We start from the raw sequence: 16699 nt of genomic DNA, 5'->3' as shown, positions 1-16699 counted from the left end.
TCAAGGGCCATTTCCATTGATGGATTGCACAGCCAGGGCGGGGGCTGGGGAGCACCACTACCAAAACTGAAGCACATGCAGCTGGGGATGCTGGGAAAGGCAGCAGTCCTCCAGCCCCACCTGACTATCCAGCCTGTGGGTGTGAGGCAGCACAGCAAGGTCAGGGACTTCCTGTGTCAGAGCAGTGCCAACAGCCTGGGGAACCTCCTTAAGGCTGCTGGGGTGGCTACGTAGGGTAGTTTAAGCTGTATCACTGTCTCCTGCTGGGGGGCTCACCATTTGACTGCTTGCTTTGGAAGGGAAGCCTGTGGTGGAGTGCCTCGTAAGGGGTTCCTGTACAAAGTCCTGCTCAGCTCTCAGATAAGCAGCTTGTATCTGAAGGCACTGTTTATGTCTGAGTTAATTCCTCTCCCTTAGAGGTTATGGAAGGATTTGAGCAGTTTATTCTCAGAAAAAGCAAGGGAGAATCTCTCCCCATGGTGATACCTGTGGGAACCCTGAAAGAAGCTGGGTGTTCCTGTCCTGCACCTGTCTGATCTCCAAGTCAGAGAAAGCTGCACAGCTACAGGTAAGGAAAATTCATCCTCTGATTTTAGAAAGGAAAGTCAAGCTCACTGTTAATTAAAGCAGGAAGTCTAATTGTTTCTGTTAAGATAGTGTAGATAGGACCCCACATGAGATCTTGTCCTTGCTGTAGAGTGGATTAGGAAGAAAACAAACAAGCATGTTGGGAAAAGCAAAGATTGCTCATTATCAGCATTTCCTAGAAGACTGTTGGAGCAGATCATGAGACTCACAAGCATGTCAGAAGAAACCAGATGCATAAATATTAGAAGTCATCTTCTTAGATGGTGGGAATATATTTTTATAGACAACATGGATGAGGGTATCGAGTCCTTAATTAGTAAATTTGCAGACGACACTAAGCTGGGAGCTTGTGTTGATCTATTGGAAGGAAGGAGGGCCTGCAGAGAGACTTAGATCGGTTGGATGGATGGGCAGAGTCCAACAGCATGAAGTTTAATAAGTCTAAGTGCCGAGTTCTACATATTGGCCACAAAAATCCCCTACAGCGTTACAGGCTGGGGACAGTGTGGCTGGACAGTGTTCAGGCAGAAAGGGACCTGTGGGTGCTGGTTGACAGATGGTTGGATATGAGCCAGCAGTGTGCCCTGGTGCCCAAGAAGGCCAATGGCATCCTGGTCTGCATTAGGAATTGTGTGACCAGCAGGAGCAGAGAGGTCATTCTTCCCCTGTACTCGGCGCTGGTGAGACCACATCTTGAGTACTGTGTCCAGTTCTGGGTCCCTCGGTTTAGGAAGGACATTGAGATACTTGAGCGCATCCAGAGGAGGGCAATGAGGCTGGTGAGGGGCTTGGAACACAAGCCCTGTGAGGAACGTTTGAAGGAGCTGGAGTTATTCAGCCTGGAGAAGAGGAGGCTTAGGGGTGACCTTATTGCTCTCTACAACTTCCTGAAGGGAGGCTGTAGACAGGCGGGGGCCGGTCTCTTCCACCAGGCAGCAACTGACAGAACAAGGGGACACAGTCTCAAGCTACATCAGGGGAGGTATAGGTTAGATATTAGGAAAAAAAATTTCACTGAAAGAATAATAAAGTACTGGAATTGTCTTCCCAGGGAGGTGGTAGAATCACCATCTCTGGATGTGTTTAAAAAAAGACTGGACATGGCACTTGGTGCTATAGTCTAGTTGAGGTGTTAAGGCATAGGTTGGACTTGATGATCTTAGAGGTCTTTTCCAACCTCACTATTCTGTGATTCTGTGATTCTGTGAAACTTAGTGGATGTGTACTTATTACCTTGCTTTCCCACAGAAACAAAGTTAATTTAAAACAATCTAATAAAACTATCAAGTTCCAGTCCTTCTCCCTTCTCATGAGTGGCTTCTGAAGAGGCTGATTGTGAGTTCAGCCAGGCTGGACAAAGAGGGTCAGAGACTTTAACGTTGCAACAAGTCAATGAACAAAAGCTGTCTGAGTGGTGAATACTTGACTAGCACAGCTGAAAAAAAAATCATTCAAGAGTGAGCTCAGCACTCACAGAGATTAGAGGATTCATAAGGAAGAGACACTGAGTATACCCAACCATAAGACCTTGAGGTGGAACTTATCACCCCAAAAAGCACCAAAAGGACACTGTGCTGTGTTGGAGCTTGCAGCTCACAGCACCTTTCCTCCTGCCAGGTCCCTTCTGTCCCCTGCCTCCTGGAAAGCCCTCTTTTGACAACAGGGCCAAAGTCTCAGCATGTGTCCATCTGTGCCTGCCTGCTGAAACAAGAGGAAAACCTCCACAAAAGGAGGGGAAAGAAAGGAGGACAGGTAAGAGTCAGCTATCTAGGAGAGCTAAATAAGACCCAGTCAGTAACTACTGAAAAGGAATGAGCATTGCACAGCAGTGAAACTGTGCTCAGCTTTTCTGACAGATGTTTCTGACAGATGTGTTCAATACCCCACGTCTCACTTCATTTGGCTTCCCTCTCATCTTTTAGCCAGGGATGTTGATTCGTGCACACACAGCAGATGTGCACCCTTTGGTGTCTGATGGTGCTTTTTATCCATCCCCAGGAGTCTAAGGCTGGACAGACTTTTGAGAACAGACACCAAAAGAAGGAGGCCACACCACAGTTGACCCATGAGCTGCCTTACCTTAAAATGCAACTCAGCCTAAATGACACTGGGCAGGGAAGGTAAAGCTGGTTTCTGTAAAAAACAAATGCTGTGCTGAATGCTGCAGGAGCAGGTGCCATCAGGTGAGAAAACAAGGGCTGCCCAAACATGGTGGAAAACATGAGATGAAATCTGTCATGTATTAGTTATCCTCTTTGAGATGACATGGAAGGACAATCTATCTTTCTTCTCTGAACCCATCTTGAGCTGAGAAACAGAAGGAAAAAGACATCTTCCTTGAATAGAAGGAAGCATCCTTCCATTACAATGTGCACTTGCAGGCCAAGGAAGCCAACCTTATCCTGGGCCACATCAAGAGCAGTGTGGCAGCAGGGCAAGGGAGGGGATTCTGCCCCACTGTTCTGCTCTGGTGACATCCCACCTGGAGTGCTGCATACAGCTCCAATGTAAGAAGGAACATGCACCTGTTGGAGCAAGTCCAGAGAAGGCCAAAGGTGATCAGAGGGATGGAGCACTGGTCTTATGAAGACGGGCTGACAGAGTTGGGGTTGTTCAATGTGGAGAAGAAAAGTTTCTGGGGAGACCTTGTCATACTTGTAAGTACTTAGAGGGGGCTACAAGAGAGCTGAAGAGGGACTTTTTACAAGGTCATGTAGTGGTAGGACAAGGGCTAATGTCTTTAAATTGAAAGAGGATACAAATAGATTAGATTCTAGGAATAAATTACTTTGAGGGTGGTGAGGCAGTGGAACAGGCTGTCCAGAGAAATAGTGGCTGCTCCATCCCTGGAGGTGTTCAAGGCCAGGTTGGATGAGGTTCTGGGCAACCTGGTCTAGCGGAAGGTGTCCCTGCCTGTGGCAGGGAGGTTGGAATGAGATGAGCTTTAAGGCCCCTTCTAACACAAACCACTACAATTCTATGATCTTCTTTTAAGCACTATGATCTCATAAGGATTAGAACAATTGAATAAACACAGAGCCACAAAATGAGCTTTTTAGAGTCTGCTTTTCAGAGCAGGATGGCACTTGAAGGCAAACCTCATGGAGTCTGCAGACCTGACAGTGCAGCTATTCAAATTTAATGTGTGCTGTTGTTTATAATCTGCAGAGTGGCTGAGTAGTGTGGTATGTGTTGCGTTTGAATGCATTACATTGCACTGCTAACTGACTCTTAACTTCTTTCTGATGAGTGGTCAGAAAATGATTTGTAAATGTTTACTATCAAAAATGCTGTCATGAGCTATTCTATATGTTAAGTAAGTTGGGCTGAAGTAAGCACAAATCATCCCTATGATCAAAGCTTTTAAAGTTCAAATCTTTAATTAACTAGGAAGCTCTTGCTTTCACATCAATAATAAACTGTTATGCTGAGACCCTCAAGGAGCAGGCTTGAAATCATAGGCAATGTTTCTTTTTGTGTTGGTACATCCTGTACAGTGAGAAGATTTCAGCTTGACGCGTGTGTGGCTTCGCACTTCAACGCTCACTACTTCAGTGTCACTCCACACCCTCTGTCTAGTTCCCTGTTCCAAAAACAAACCTGGTATCCTGCTTCATATGGCACCATGTCTTAGACCTGTCACCTTTTTCCACACATTGTGACATCTCCCTTCCTTCCCACAATGCTTTTGCCCATGCCAGTATTGTCTGCTTGACTGTATGAATTTGGAGAGACTGTAACAGGTGCTGACATACGCCAAACTTCAGAAAATTTGTCTGTGCTCTTTTAACCCCATTAGGAGGTTTTCAATTATGTGCAAGATGGCAGATCCTCAAAGTTATTAATCCTCTGACACCTACTGTGGTATTTAAGCAGCTAAAAACCAATAAGGACCAGAAGCATTATCCTTTTGCACTCTTATAAATCTTTTTGTATGCTTACTCATGATGTGGGCTTCCAGACTGTCCTAGACTCTCACCTTTTATAAATCAATTCCCTGCTGGTTTGCAGAACTAAAGACCTGAGTCAATGAATCAACAGCTTGTTTTTCTTAACCTAAATTTTCAGTTAGAATGAGGAGTCAACACAGACCCCTGCCTGAGTATTTTGTGAAGCTTTGAAACATTAAATCAAAAGCCATTCTAAATTCAGCACTTCCCTTGGCTACTGTTTTCCTTTGAGTGGAGCAGGGACATAAAATACAGCATAGTCCTGCAGCAGGAAGTGTTTGTGGCTAGCAGCTGGATAAGCCTCCACTAGCCACAAATTAAGGAGTCCAGGGCCTGGAGCAGAGAGAACTATTTTGACTTTTGAACATAATCCAGCCTTGTTTTATCAACAACTATTTGTACAAAGCTCATAACTGAAGCAGCACAGGGATCAACAAAGTTCAACCACTGGTTTTATCCTGAGGCACTGACAGGCAAAGCAGGAGGTCCCAGACTGAGAACTTGGCCTTTCACATGGGACTCCCCTTGGTGCTCTGTGTATGCCAGGTGAGTTGCTGTGCTGGAGGGAGTCCATGAAAAGGCTGTTTGTGAGGGGACTCTGCCAGTCCTCTCCCAAACTGGTCCTGCACAGTAGCACAAACCCCAGAAATTTCCACAGCTGTGGGAGGTGAGGATGTGGTGACAACCTGCAGCTGCTCCGGGGAAAGCACATTGGAGGCCTCCAAATTGTGGGAGGCATGGACAGAGCTGGGCTGGGAAACACAGGTTATCACTGGAGTCCTTGCAGTTCTGAAGTGACATCCACATGAGGGCAAACACACTTGTTAATCCAGGAAACGCTGGGGATGCCACTGGGAATTCCACTGAGACAGCGGGATCACTGTGGTGCCAAATGTGATAGAGGCTTCTTTTTTTGCTCATGACAATGTTCTGAGATGTGAGATTCTTCTGGACCAGCACTCTCTAGAGACAGAAAGCTGACATTGTTCAAACTCCTCATGCCTCTTTCCACCCAAAGTCCTTATCAGATGTGCCAGACCTGGCTGTTTCTGTGTTACGCTTCTCCTTTTGTGGCTTGGTCCATGCAACTCAGTTCTCAGCTACCTCATCCCCTGTTTTATTCAAACCTGGTCATATCTGCACAGCAGTGACAGTACTTCTAATTTTGCTCCCATATATTTTAATTCTGAGCACAAATTGCCACAAACTACTGCCAGTCCTATCCTTCTTTTCCTTTTCCCTGCAAAACCAGGTTATGCTGCAAGAGAAAAGCATTCCACCACAGTTTGAAGATCAACTTCTTGTCATAAAGGGAGTGACTGTGGTTGCAAGGCAGCTCCCAAGGCCCCAGTTCAGCAGTTTGTCTCTGATCAGCAAAACATTTAAGCACATGTTTACCTGCAGGCTGATGATTATATCCCTTAGACTTGCCAGAGCCATGCTTTTCTGTCTCTGGTTTATGCACCCCCAGAGACTCATGAACTACTTCTAAGGGGGCCTGAAAGGTACTTAAGAAGAGCAAGCTTCTCATCAGGAGGCTTGTTTGCTACAGAGAAGGCCCAGACTCCTGCTCAGGGAATGAAGAGACCAAGGACAACTGCTTGAGAGCAGGACAGGTCTGACAGGGTCAGGCCATGGGCTTTAACAAAGGGCTGAGATGCCACCACCTCTAGGCATGTCTTCATGGGATCTTGCAAACCAATGTCAACTTGCTCTGCCGCCAATCTGACAGGATGCCATCAGCTCCAGACTGAACATGGAGCAGTGGTGGTGAGCACAGGGCTGAGTCCGAGCTGAGACACTGAGATGAGGCACAGGCATTAACAAAAGTCTCCAGTTTGGGGCTTGTGTCAGCTGGTTTGGAGCAAAATCAGGGCGTACATGTGTCTGCCTGAAAAATATCTTGTGGATACTTCCTTAGATTGAAAGCTGTGGAAAGCTTGGTGTGTCTTATCCTCTCCATCATCTGGACAGAAATGACACGAGCTGCCTGGCTTTTTCTGGGACAAGGCTGTGTCAGATTCATTTCTCACAAAGCTGATCATGAATAGGCACCTGATTTCAGCCCTGGGGGCATTGTGCCCATTTCTGCTCTTGCTTCATCCCCCCCATGCAGCCACAGCAAAATAAAGAAGCCTGCAAGTGGTGAATAACCTGGGCCCATCCAATCTTACAAAGTAAATGTCCCATGTCTGCCCTTTATCGATCCATCTGCAAATGTGCATATGAAAGTAGGGAATTCGTGCTGAGATTTACTAAAAATATATCTAACTCACCTTGTGTTTCAACCGGCCATTCAAATTACTTTCAGAAATCTATTATGTGCATTATCATTTTTATTTTCAGCACAAAGGGGATTTTTTCCCAGCCAGTCAAGTTACTGTCTACTTTTATACAATAAATTGCTATAAATTAAGTTAGCAGCAGTATAAACAGAAGTAATAGATCCCTGTCTCTGTAGTGGCAGCTGACAGCATTATGGAAATGTAGAATGTCTATTTCTGAGTTTATTCTAATGCTGATGAGTTTGCACTGATGTTCGTCTCTCTCATTTCTCATTTTATCACCTCTAATGCAGTGATTTCCCCCCTGCAAGCTTCTCTTTCCTGAGGCTTGATTTAGTCAAGTAAATCCTAAAGGCTAATTTAAAAATGAGCTGTAGAAAAATGCTTAGGGTTGGCATAGTAGGTACCACTTAGGCTTTTGTTTGAATAACAAAACTTTGCTTCAAAATAATAAAAGTTGCTGCAATTGAATAGATTCAGTCCAATAAAAATACAATCCATTTTCCCCTTGAAATATATTCATAATAAAACAGAGCAAGTATTTTTGTTTTAAATCCATTTCAAAATTCCAACCCCTACTGAAGGACAGCATGGAGCAAGTGAAGTAGGAGGGAGAATGAGAAAGTAAAAATGTGTAGTCGAAAATGTGTATTTGGGTGTGCATACACATAAAACGGTCTCCTTTTCTTTTCTACTTACCTTTCCACAACTCTGGCTGTGTAAAGAAGGCCTCAAAAATGCATGGATTAGCACCAGTTTGGAGGATTCTTTCTACCACCAAATTGTAATAGGAACTCACACTTATGGGAATAAGAATTAAGCTCTTAACCTTGTGAGAGTTTCCAGATGCACCAGGCCCCAGTATCAATTTAAGAAAAGAAATCAGTACTTTCATAAATTACAGAGGAGGTGACCTTGGAAGAATCTCTATCCAGAATTATGTTTGATGACCTCAGTTTTGAAACCCCCATCTGCCTTTTTGCAGAGCACAGCAGCACTTTTTTGATTTTGTGAGGATTTGGTGAAGGTGGTCTTAAAATCTGTGACGATAGCCAAGAGCCATGTCCTTCCCAGTAAATTTGAACACAGTTGCCTTGGTCCATTTCCAGACCTAAAACTCCATTGAAAATAGCTTTTTTATGAGGAATAAAAGTGTGGGTTGGTTTTTGGTTGGGGGAGGGGAGTGGGGGAGGATCTGTTAAACAAGCCAGAAGAATCACAATAACCTTGTCTTCTAGCCACTGCCCTGGAGTTCAGCTTGTCATTGAAGCAGACAGGGAAGGAGCTACTGTACCCACAAAGACCAGATTGTGACCACCAGAGGGAACTTTCTCCTGGTTTTGACATTAACATCTGAACGGATCCTAGAGACTGCTTAAGTTTGGTAAGATTTCTTTGGAAAGCAAGCAAAACAACACTGACACCACCAGGCAGGCTGTGTACCCATTCATCACACTGCTATGGAGCCTCAGAGTCTAGTGGTTGTAGCTGGGGAATTGACTGGAATTATTCATTTTCCCAGGAAATTCCTGAATTAGGAAACTTGAGGATTGTTTAAAACCAAAATTATTCTGATTTTTAATTCTCCAGTGTATTTCTCTCCTCTTAGCAGTTTGCTTTTAGCATTTTGTTGAACAAAGCCAACTGCAGCAGCACAACAACAAACAGTGCCATGAACAAATTCCTGTTATCCAGTTTCATACCTGAGCCATGGAGTGAACCTCTGTTGGTTCCAGGGATATTCCCTGCTCACAGCCAAAGCTAAGTTAGTTACCCTGCACTACCTTGGAAGCATATAACATATCATAACAACACAGCCATGAGCATGTGTATATACCAGTGCCTGCAAGCTACAAATTGGGGCAATTTCAGAGAAAAACAAGGAATCTAAAGAAAAAATAGGGAATCACCCATTAAAACCCAGCCTTTGTGAAGGCACCAAATGGAGAACACAAATCTCTTGCTGAGGAAGAGGCAAGTATTTTCTCAGTAGGTATAGCTGCCCTTGCATATGCCCTGCAAAGCTGAGAACTGGGTACAAGGAGCACCCCAGAGCACAAGCTGAGACCAGGAGTTCAGGGCAATAGGAGCCCAGAAATGGCACTGCTGCCATCTAGTGATTTTGTAACCGTTTGAGCTTGAGGGAAGATGCTGTAAATCTTGGCAGGCAGCACTAGCTTAGCAGTGCAGAATAATACAGACATAAACTGTGAACTTACCTGCAGTAAAGAGAGGAACACAGTGAAAAATACAGTGCTGGATGTCTTCAGCACATAATGAACATAAGGTTGTGTAGATCCACGTTCAGCCCAAAAGATAGTGCTGAGACATGACTGCTAGTAGTGACCAGAGCAGGAATTTTTAAGAAATGATGCATTTGACATTTATGTGATCATTTGTCTCCCATAAGCATTTCTTGACAGGTTCTCAGAATTCAAATTCGCCTTCTGTTCTGGAATATGGCAGGGCTCTGCTTACCAAAATGGGAGAGTTTAAATAAAAAGTGTATTTTCAACTACAATAATTACACTAGAATTAACACAGAAATTTCCAGCCTTATTTAAAATTGTGCTCCTGTACTCCAAGGAACCTGAAAGCAGGGATTTCCGCTGCCTCCTTTTGTCATAGCACAAAGCTTCATTTTACCAGTCATTTCCCTCTCCACTAAGCTGTCCTTTCTCCTCGTTTCACAAAAAATCCTCAGTGATTAGTGGTCACATCTTCTGCACTCTACCTTACATGGTGTATTTTTCCATCCCTTCTCCATCTTTTCACTGATGTTTCAATCTCTCTTTATATGGGAGTTTTTCCATGCATAGTCCCATCCCAGCGGTCTGACTAAAACACACTCTTCTCCTCCTTTGGAGTGGATCTAAATTGAACTGAAAATTCCCGCTGAAGACATAGCAATTTGCATAATAGCACTGCAATATCCCACACACCATACTTGGTGCATTTTGCTTCTCTTTAGCCACCAATTTTGTCCAAGCACAGAACTATTCATTTGTTGAATGTGCTGAAAATATGCAAATGCACTTAATAGAAATGGAAGAATGTCTGTTACTTTTCTCCTTCTTAGATCTTAGACAGTGTCCTCATCCTCCCACCTATCAGAGCTTGTAATTTACCAGTGTTGTTTCCAGGACAAATGTGTCTAAAGAGTCCTAAATTTTAGCTCAGTAATAGGATTACTAAATCCAAATATAGAATGATCCAAATAAATATATAGTGGTCTTGGCCCAGCCTCACTTATTTTACTAGAACACTGCTGTGGGGGTGTTTTGAGCTGTGCTAATTTGCAAATTTCTTGGTAATAATCATCTTTTCTTCAGATTCCTTCAACTGGAAACTAATGCATTTCAAGGAGGAAAATCTAAAGAAAACAGCAACAACTGAAATAGACTCAGTGGGGAAGGTTTTCAGATTTGGTTTTTATTTGGTCATTTATTTGTTCAGAAAAAGCAAGCAGCTCAAATAAATAAAAAAGAAAACTCCTTGCTTATGAAATCTAGCAGACAACAGAATGCTCTTGAGTGATGTGGTAAACACTTCAGGTAAATTACCTGAGACATTTAACTGTGAATTGAATCCAGGACTGTAAAACATCCCATTCTTTCTGTGCTCCAAGTGCTTCACCAATACTCAATAGCCTTCCCTGGCTGGTACTGTTAAGAAAAGAAATGAGTTATGATTGGGATATACACTGATGTAATCTCTCTACTTCTCTCTATGTAAGTACACTGTTACATCCTGCATAGGAACAAACAACAGGTTTTGTGTTGTGTTTTTTTTACATTCCCCCATTCTGAAATCATGACTGAAACCCACCAAACTCTTCCCTAGATCTCTCACCAAAATAAATGAAGGGCACACAGGCCCATGTGCCTTATTTAGGACCAGCACTTCTTAGGAGAACAATTTATCCCCCTTGTGTACAAGTGATCAGTACACAGCCCAGGCACATGATAAGGATTTGAGAATCACTGGGAGGCTGGTCAAAACTGCTTCTCAGACTGTCACAGCTTCAGCATCCCCAGACAATACTGAAGATCCTCAGCCTCCATCTGGAGAACAATTGATGAAAGAAAAGAAGAAATTTCAAAATGTTGTTACACGGTGCAGCGAGCAACGAGCTGAAGGAGCTTCCATGCTGATTCATCTTGAAGCACCTTAACTTCTTCTGAAGGTTTCTGATGTGCATTACAAAGAAAATGTTCTCATTTCAAGTTTATCCCATGTTTGTACTTACACTTCAGACCAATACTGTCTTCACACAAAAATTTTAAGCTCAGCTTTATGACTCTTCTAGATGCTTGGTGCAAAGCACAGCTAAAATTCATTTTATAGAGGCCTTTCATTCCTCTGTCTTTCCCAGCATGAGCTCAGCCACAGCCTAGACTGCAGAATTGCCCATTAGGTAGTTCTCTTGTATCAGGTTGTGATGCCACAGGTCATTATTTTTAGGTTCTCCTGTAACCCAGAAAAGTGAGCTTGATTTAATTTTATTTCAGATTGTGTCGTAGTGAGAGGTGAGGCTTCTTTAAGCAAGTCTGCAAACAAACAATAGTGCAATCACAAGAAACAGTCACTATATGCCTGACCAGCTATATTTACCTCCATACCAAGGGCTAACTGCTTTTACATATCTGGGGAAAGAGGGGTTGATGTCTCCATGCAGAACAGTTTTTCTTTCCTTTGAGTGACATATTCCATTTGCAAAATGAGAATGAGTGCAGGTACGACAGCTCTCTATAAATACTTCTGAGCAAAAACAGCAACAAAAGACAATAATTATATTAGCTAAAATAAGATGTTGGCACAAAGACAAATGAATGCAAGCTAACCATGTATACATTTAACCTGGTAATTAGGAGATGGTTCCTAACCATCAGACAAAAGAGACTCTGTCTCCCAATGAGAATTGTGGGGGAATGAGACTTGATTACTTTAAAGATTGATCAGTTTACAATAAGGGATTGAATGACAGTGGGCCTACAATAGCAGAGGACAGCACTTGATGACTCAGATCATGTTGTCTTATCCAGTGACCCTGAAAGCATTGAAAATTACCTGTTATGTAAAACACATAAAATGTCCTGCAACACCCCCAACTTCTCCCAACACGTACCACTCTGCAATTCATAATTTTTTGTTATTCCTCAGCTCTCATCACATCAGTACATTTCCTTGCCTTTATTGTGACTCCAGCCTTGGTGAGACTGGAGCCTTTTTCACATGTTGTCTCTTGCCCATATTTTTGCAGCAGCTCCATAGACTATGGCACACTACAGTCACAAGCTTGGCATTAACTCAGCTGGCATCTCAGGAATTTTGCAGGCAGCACTGTCCTGTCGCCAGCCTCTGCAAACTCCACTGCCACTTTCGAGCTGTTCAGGTAACGGTGAAATCTCCTGCTTTTCCCAAAAGTTCTGATCTCCAGCAATGGCATCTGTAGCCAGAAGCAGAGGCAATATGCAGGATTGGTCCACAGAAATTGCCATGAGCCATCTACATTATCTGGAGAGAAATATTAGTAATATGGTAATTTCTGCTACCCAATATAGGACAGATGTCAACGCTCTTGATCTGTCATAAACAGAAAGCTACAGGAATGAAGCGCCCCAGAGTTACAGGCTTTTTTCCCTAAAGGTGAAGGATCATGCTACAGTGTCTAAAAAGAGAAGAGCAGGTCAGTCTGACCTGTACAGAAGAGGGCTATAATGGAATCAAGGTATGAGAGGAGGAATTTAAATAAATTAACAGATTCAAGGGAAAAAAATGAAAATGCAAACCAAGAATACAGATAGAGCTGAATGCCTGGGCTGTGAGCAGACACCAGCAAGATGTCCAGGGAACAGGCAGGGAGGACAACCTCAGTGCTGAAAGCAATGCAGTAAGCATTGAATGGCTCTGTGAAACTCAGATTAAACCAATTCTACTTCTCTGGTAGGTGATGAGAAGGGAGACAGCAAAATCAGGCAAAAGAGGCAAATTCAATGCTGACAGATTGCCTGCATTTAGCCTTTCCCTTTTGTGTATCAGCCCAGTATAGCCCTTTCCCCTTTCCTTAACCACTTGCAGGAACAGGCTCTTCCTCTCCAGACCCCACAAATCCTACTGCAGTTCACTGTACTTCTTCCCTTCCAGATGGACACTGACCTCCCATCTCACCTTAGCTCTCTCAGCATGAATACAGAGGGTGCAGCACAAGGAGCAGGGGAGGAGGTGTGTCCATTGTGACAGATGCTGTGGCTCCAGGGAACATTCAGGCTGCTGTATTGACATTACAAATGAATGAACGCACCTTTGTGGTTTCATTAATGACTGTACTGAAAGATGAAGAGGCATGAAAATGAATGCATCCTGCAAAAAAGCAAAGACAAATGGGAACTAATTTAAATAAAGCCCCAACACCGAAACAATGCACATAACAAATATTTTGAAGTCTTGATTCTCTAAGGAAGCATGTCCTTGTATTCAAAGAGGAGTCAACAGCATTGCTTATAAATAAGACTAAGGAAATTATATGGGTGAGGCAATTGGCAAGCAAGCAAGCAAGGTTCATTAGACCTAAAGTCACTGTGACATCGTGGTCACTTCCTCCAGTTTCCTGTTTAAGGGCAGCTTGGTGGCTGGTAACAGCTACAAAACACAAGTGCTGTAAATGTGCACAGAGAAGAGTAACACTGACTGTGCAAAACAAGCAGCAAGACTAATAAGTGCCACAAGAGTAGCACTGCCTGTGTGCTGCTTTTCTTCTAGGCGAAGAGAACAGGTTTTAAATGAGGTCCCATTCCAGTTAATGCCAAAACATCTCAGAATCTAGGGAAAAAATATGAGAAACTGAAAGGAGTGAAAAGAGATTTATGAGTTGCAAAACTATGACAGGTAAAATTGATAATTGTTCACACAGCTGAGTGCTGAATTTAATTCAGTGCATAACTTGGTTGTAAGCTCATGCTCATGTTATTATTCATTCCTCTTACACTCATTTCACTTGAGACACCACAAAACTAAGTACTAAAACCCAATGAAACAAAAGAGGGCTAGTAAATCTAGCAGCTTGGACTGTTGTTCAGTCAGGAGAAAATAAGCAGACAAAGAAGCATGGTGGAAATAAAGTGGGGAAAGCAAGGCCAGATTGGGTGGCTTCATGGGCAGTAAGTCCTTAGTACATAACTAATCTTGCATTAAGCATAGGGAATGATACACACATCCTAAAATGTTCTGCACTGCCAAGAGCATTTTATATATTATGTAACTCACAGCCAAGAGTACACCTGAGGGAACATACCATGCACCCTTTTGCCATTTCTTTCCCAGGGATGTAGGCAAAAGAATGCAAGATGCTCTGAGCAAAAGGAATAAGCAATATTCTCACAACAGTCTGAGACTGACTGAAGTTGCACTTCAGGTCTTAAAAGCTATAGGGACTGTTTGATTTTCTGATTCCCTCGCTATGACCTCCTATATTCCAGAGTACAAAGAAACAATTCTGTCAAGTGTTAAGAATTTGAAGGGGTTGTGACTCTCAAATTTGCTATCAGCATTCTGACATTTTCGCCACCCAACCTGTTTAATCTAGGTGTATACTCTAAAGAGATTCCTGGATTTTCTAGAAAAGCAAAAGGCTAAGGTGTCTGAAAGCACACAATAAATGCCAATGTTTTGTGCTGGCTGGTTCCCTTTATGAGCTCTGAAGAATGGGAATGATTGAAATGAATTTTTCTGAGCATTTCTTCGCTGATGAAAAGTGAAGTAGAAGGGACTATATGTTATTGTTGTTACTATTACAATTCCTATTATTATTACTATTATGTTTGTTCTGTGGGAGGAAAGAAACTTGGATGGATCTCAGCAAGAGAAGTCTAAATGATTGCTACTTCAGTGGCTTTATGTGCAAGTATCCTGCTAGATGTTCATTTTTGCAAATTCACCTGCAAATTAATTCTCTCTCATACACACACAGTCCCTGACACAATCGAATACCTATGAACCATCCAGCACTTAAAACATTAAACTGCAGGGGAGCTCAAATGCTTTCTCTTTCTAGGGTGCAGAATATTAAACACACCATCCCCACGCATTTACTAGCTATCATTACCAAATGCTTGCTCTCATCAAATACCAGGATAATTTAAGCTTTCAATTTTCAAAGCAATCTGAATCCCTGTTTCTTTTGGCTGCACGTAGCCTCTCCCAACCATGCTCATGGCTTCTTCTGACTTGCTCCCATTCTGCCTCCACCTGACCCATAGGCCAAGAGCTCCCAGGAGCTGACTGATGTTTCTGTTATGTCCACAGATGTTTTTGTACAGCTTGTAATATGAGCAAGAAAGCATCAGAGTATAAAAACACTATAAAAAAAAAAAGACTGTAAAAAAACCCTGTGATTTTGTTGTGCTGTGCACAGTCAAATGGGGTATGAATCCACCACTGGGACCCTTAGAATCATCACCAATAAGCAGAAGTAAAGGAGGAGGTCACATCAGGTTCAGCTCTGGCAAGATCCTGGTCATAAATTGGCAAAGGCAGTCGTCCACCTTGGTGATTCCTCCCTCGGTTACAGTTTGGAGGGCAAGGAGTGATTTTGGCTTTGCCAGTAGCACCGTGTACATGCATGAGAACATCAGCACAGGCTTTGTGCTCAGCCTGGGGGCTGGCCCTGTTGTGTCACAGCTGAGGCACTTGCAGACACTGATCTGGGTGTACAAGCTGTACCCCTCACTTCGAATCAAACTACACTTTCACACAGCATAACAGGCATAGGCCTCTATTCTCTTCCAATTCCTCTAGGCCCTACTGGGCTGCAAATAATTACCGTCATCATTCTGTACTCGTCCGGACACAAAAGCATCAGCAGGACCAGAAGGCGGATCTGCAGGGGCTGGGAATGGCCTGTGTGTGATGGGTCGGGTCTAACCGCGGGCACGGCTGGGAACAGCAGCCTGCAGACAGCGTGCGACTGTGAGCAGCCTCTGCCAAAGAGTCACGGGGGCGTCTGCCGGCACCTAAATAAAACGGCAGCCCTTGCATCAGTGGAGATTATGAGATTTAAGGTGAGAGTGAAATGAGGTTTGTTGAACCTCTCAACAGGTCAGAGTGAAGAAGGGCTAACGTAGTGGGAAAAGGGATTTCTGACCTTTTCCGACCTGGCTGTTTCCTGGGCTTTTTTAAAATCTCTGTCTTGAAGCCTTTGCAATAATGAATGAGCCCTTTAGAAGATGCTGGGGGCAATTTGTTTTTCTCTTGGCTGCCACCTTTGGACAATCGGTAAGAATGGGTGCGAGGGTTGCGTGATGCCTTCAGGGGCAGTAGTCCCGAGTGGGCTGTTCAGTCGTGCTTATCGCTGCCCCAGCTGGCACCGAATCCCACCTGTGCAGTGCATCCACGCAGTTCCTCGGGGAATCAGTATCGAGGGAGATGTGCCCATTCATGTGCGTGTGTGACTAATCTCACGGAAGTGCTGGCTTTTTAACTGTTTAATAACGGGATTTCACCCTTTCCCACTGACCCACCGCGGCAGCAACAAGCGGCCGACAACGAGCCCGGGCTGCGAGCCCAGCCGGCTCAGTCTCTTACGGACACGGACAAGAGAGGCGAAGCTCTGCCGGGACCGCGCAGCACCCGCACACACCAAGAGGACGCTGTGCCAAGCTAGGGCGAACGTGGGCACCCCTCCACTGGTGGTGGTGGGGTGGGAGCCGGGGCCGGGCACAGATGTCCCGTGTGTGTGTCCCCCGTGCGTGGCACGGCTCCGCGGGGACACGCCGCTCCCGGGCCGCCGCGCCGGACATCGATGCGCTCGGCAAGCCGGCGCCCCGCCCCGCGGGTGCCGCGTTGGAGGCGCTCGGCGCTCGGCTGGCCGGCGCTGGC

General features: G+C 44.2%; 1 long non-coding RNA gene across 1 annotated transcript; it reads right to left on the bottom strand.

Annotated features, from left to right (window-relative positions):
* Nucleotides 1-10234: 10234 nt before the first annotated feature.
* LOC128808084 (uncharacterized) lies at nucleotides 10235-11288 on the bottom strand. Its single transcript, XR_008437364.1, has 2 exons — nucleotides 11073-11288; nucleotides 10235-10488 (listed from the first exon to the last, which is right to left on the bottom strand). It is a non-coding gene; the product is annotated as an uncharacterized LOC128808084 (long non-coding RNA).
* Nucleotides 11289-16699: the final 5411 nt, after the last annotated feature.

Source organism: Vidua macroura, chromosome 5 (genome assembly GCF_024509145.1).
Source record: "Vidua macroura isolate BioBank_ID:100142 chromosome 5, ASM2450914v1, whole genome shotgun sequence".
Taxonomy (NCBI): Eukaryota; Metazoa; Chordata; class Aves; order Passeriformes; family Viduidae; genus Vidua; species Vidua macroura.
The sequence above is the reverse complement of the archived record's forward strand: the minus strand, read 5'-3'. Positions and strand labels throughout refer to the sequence as shown.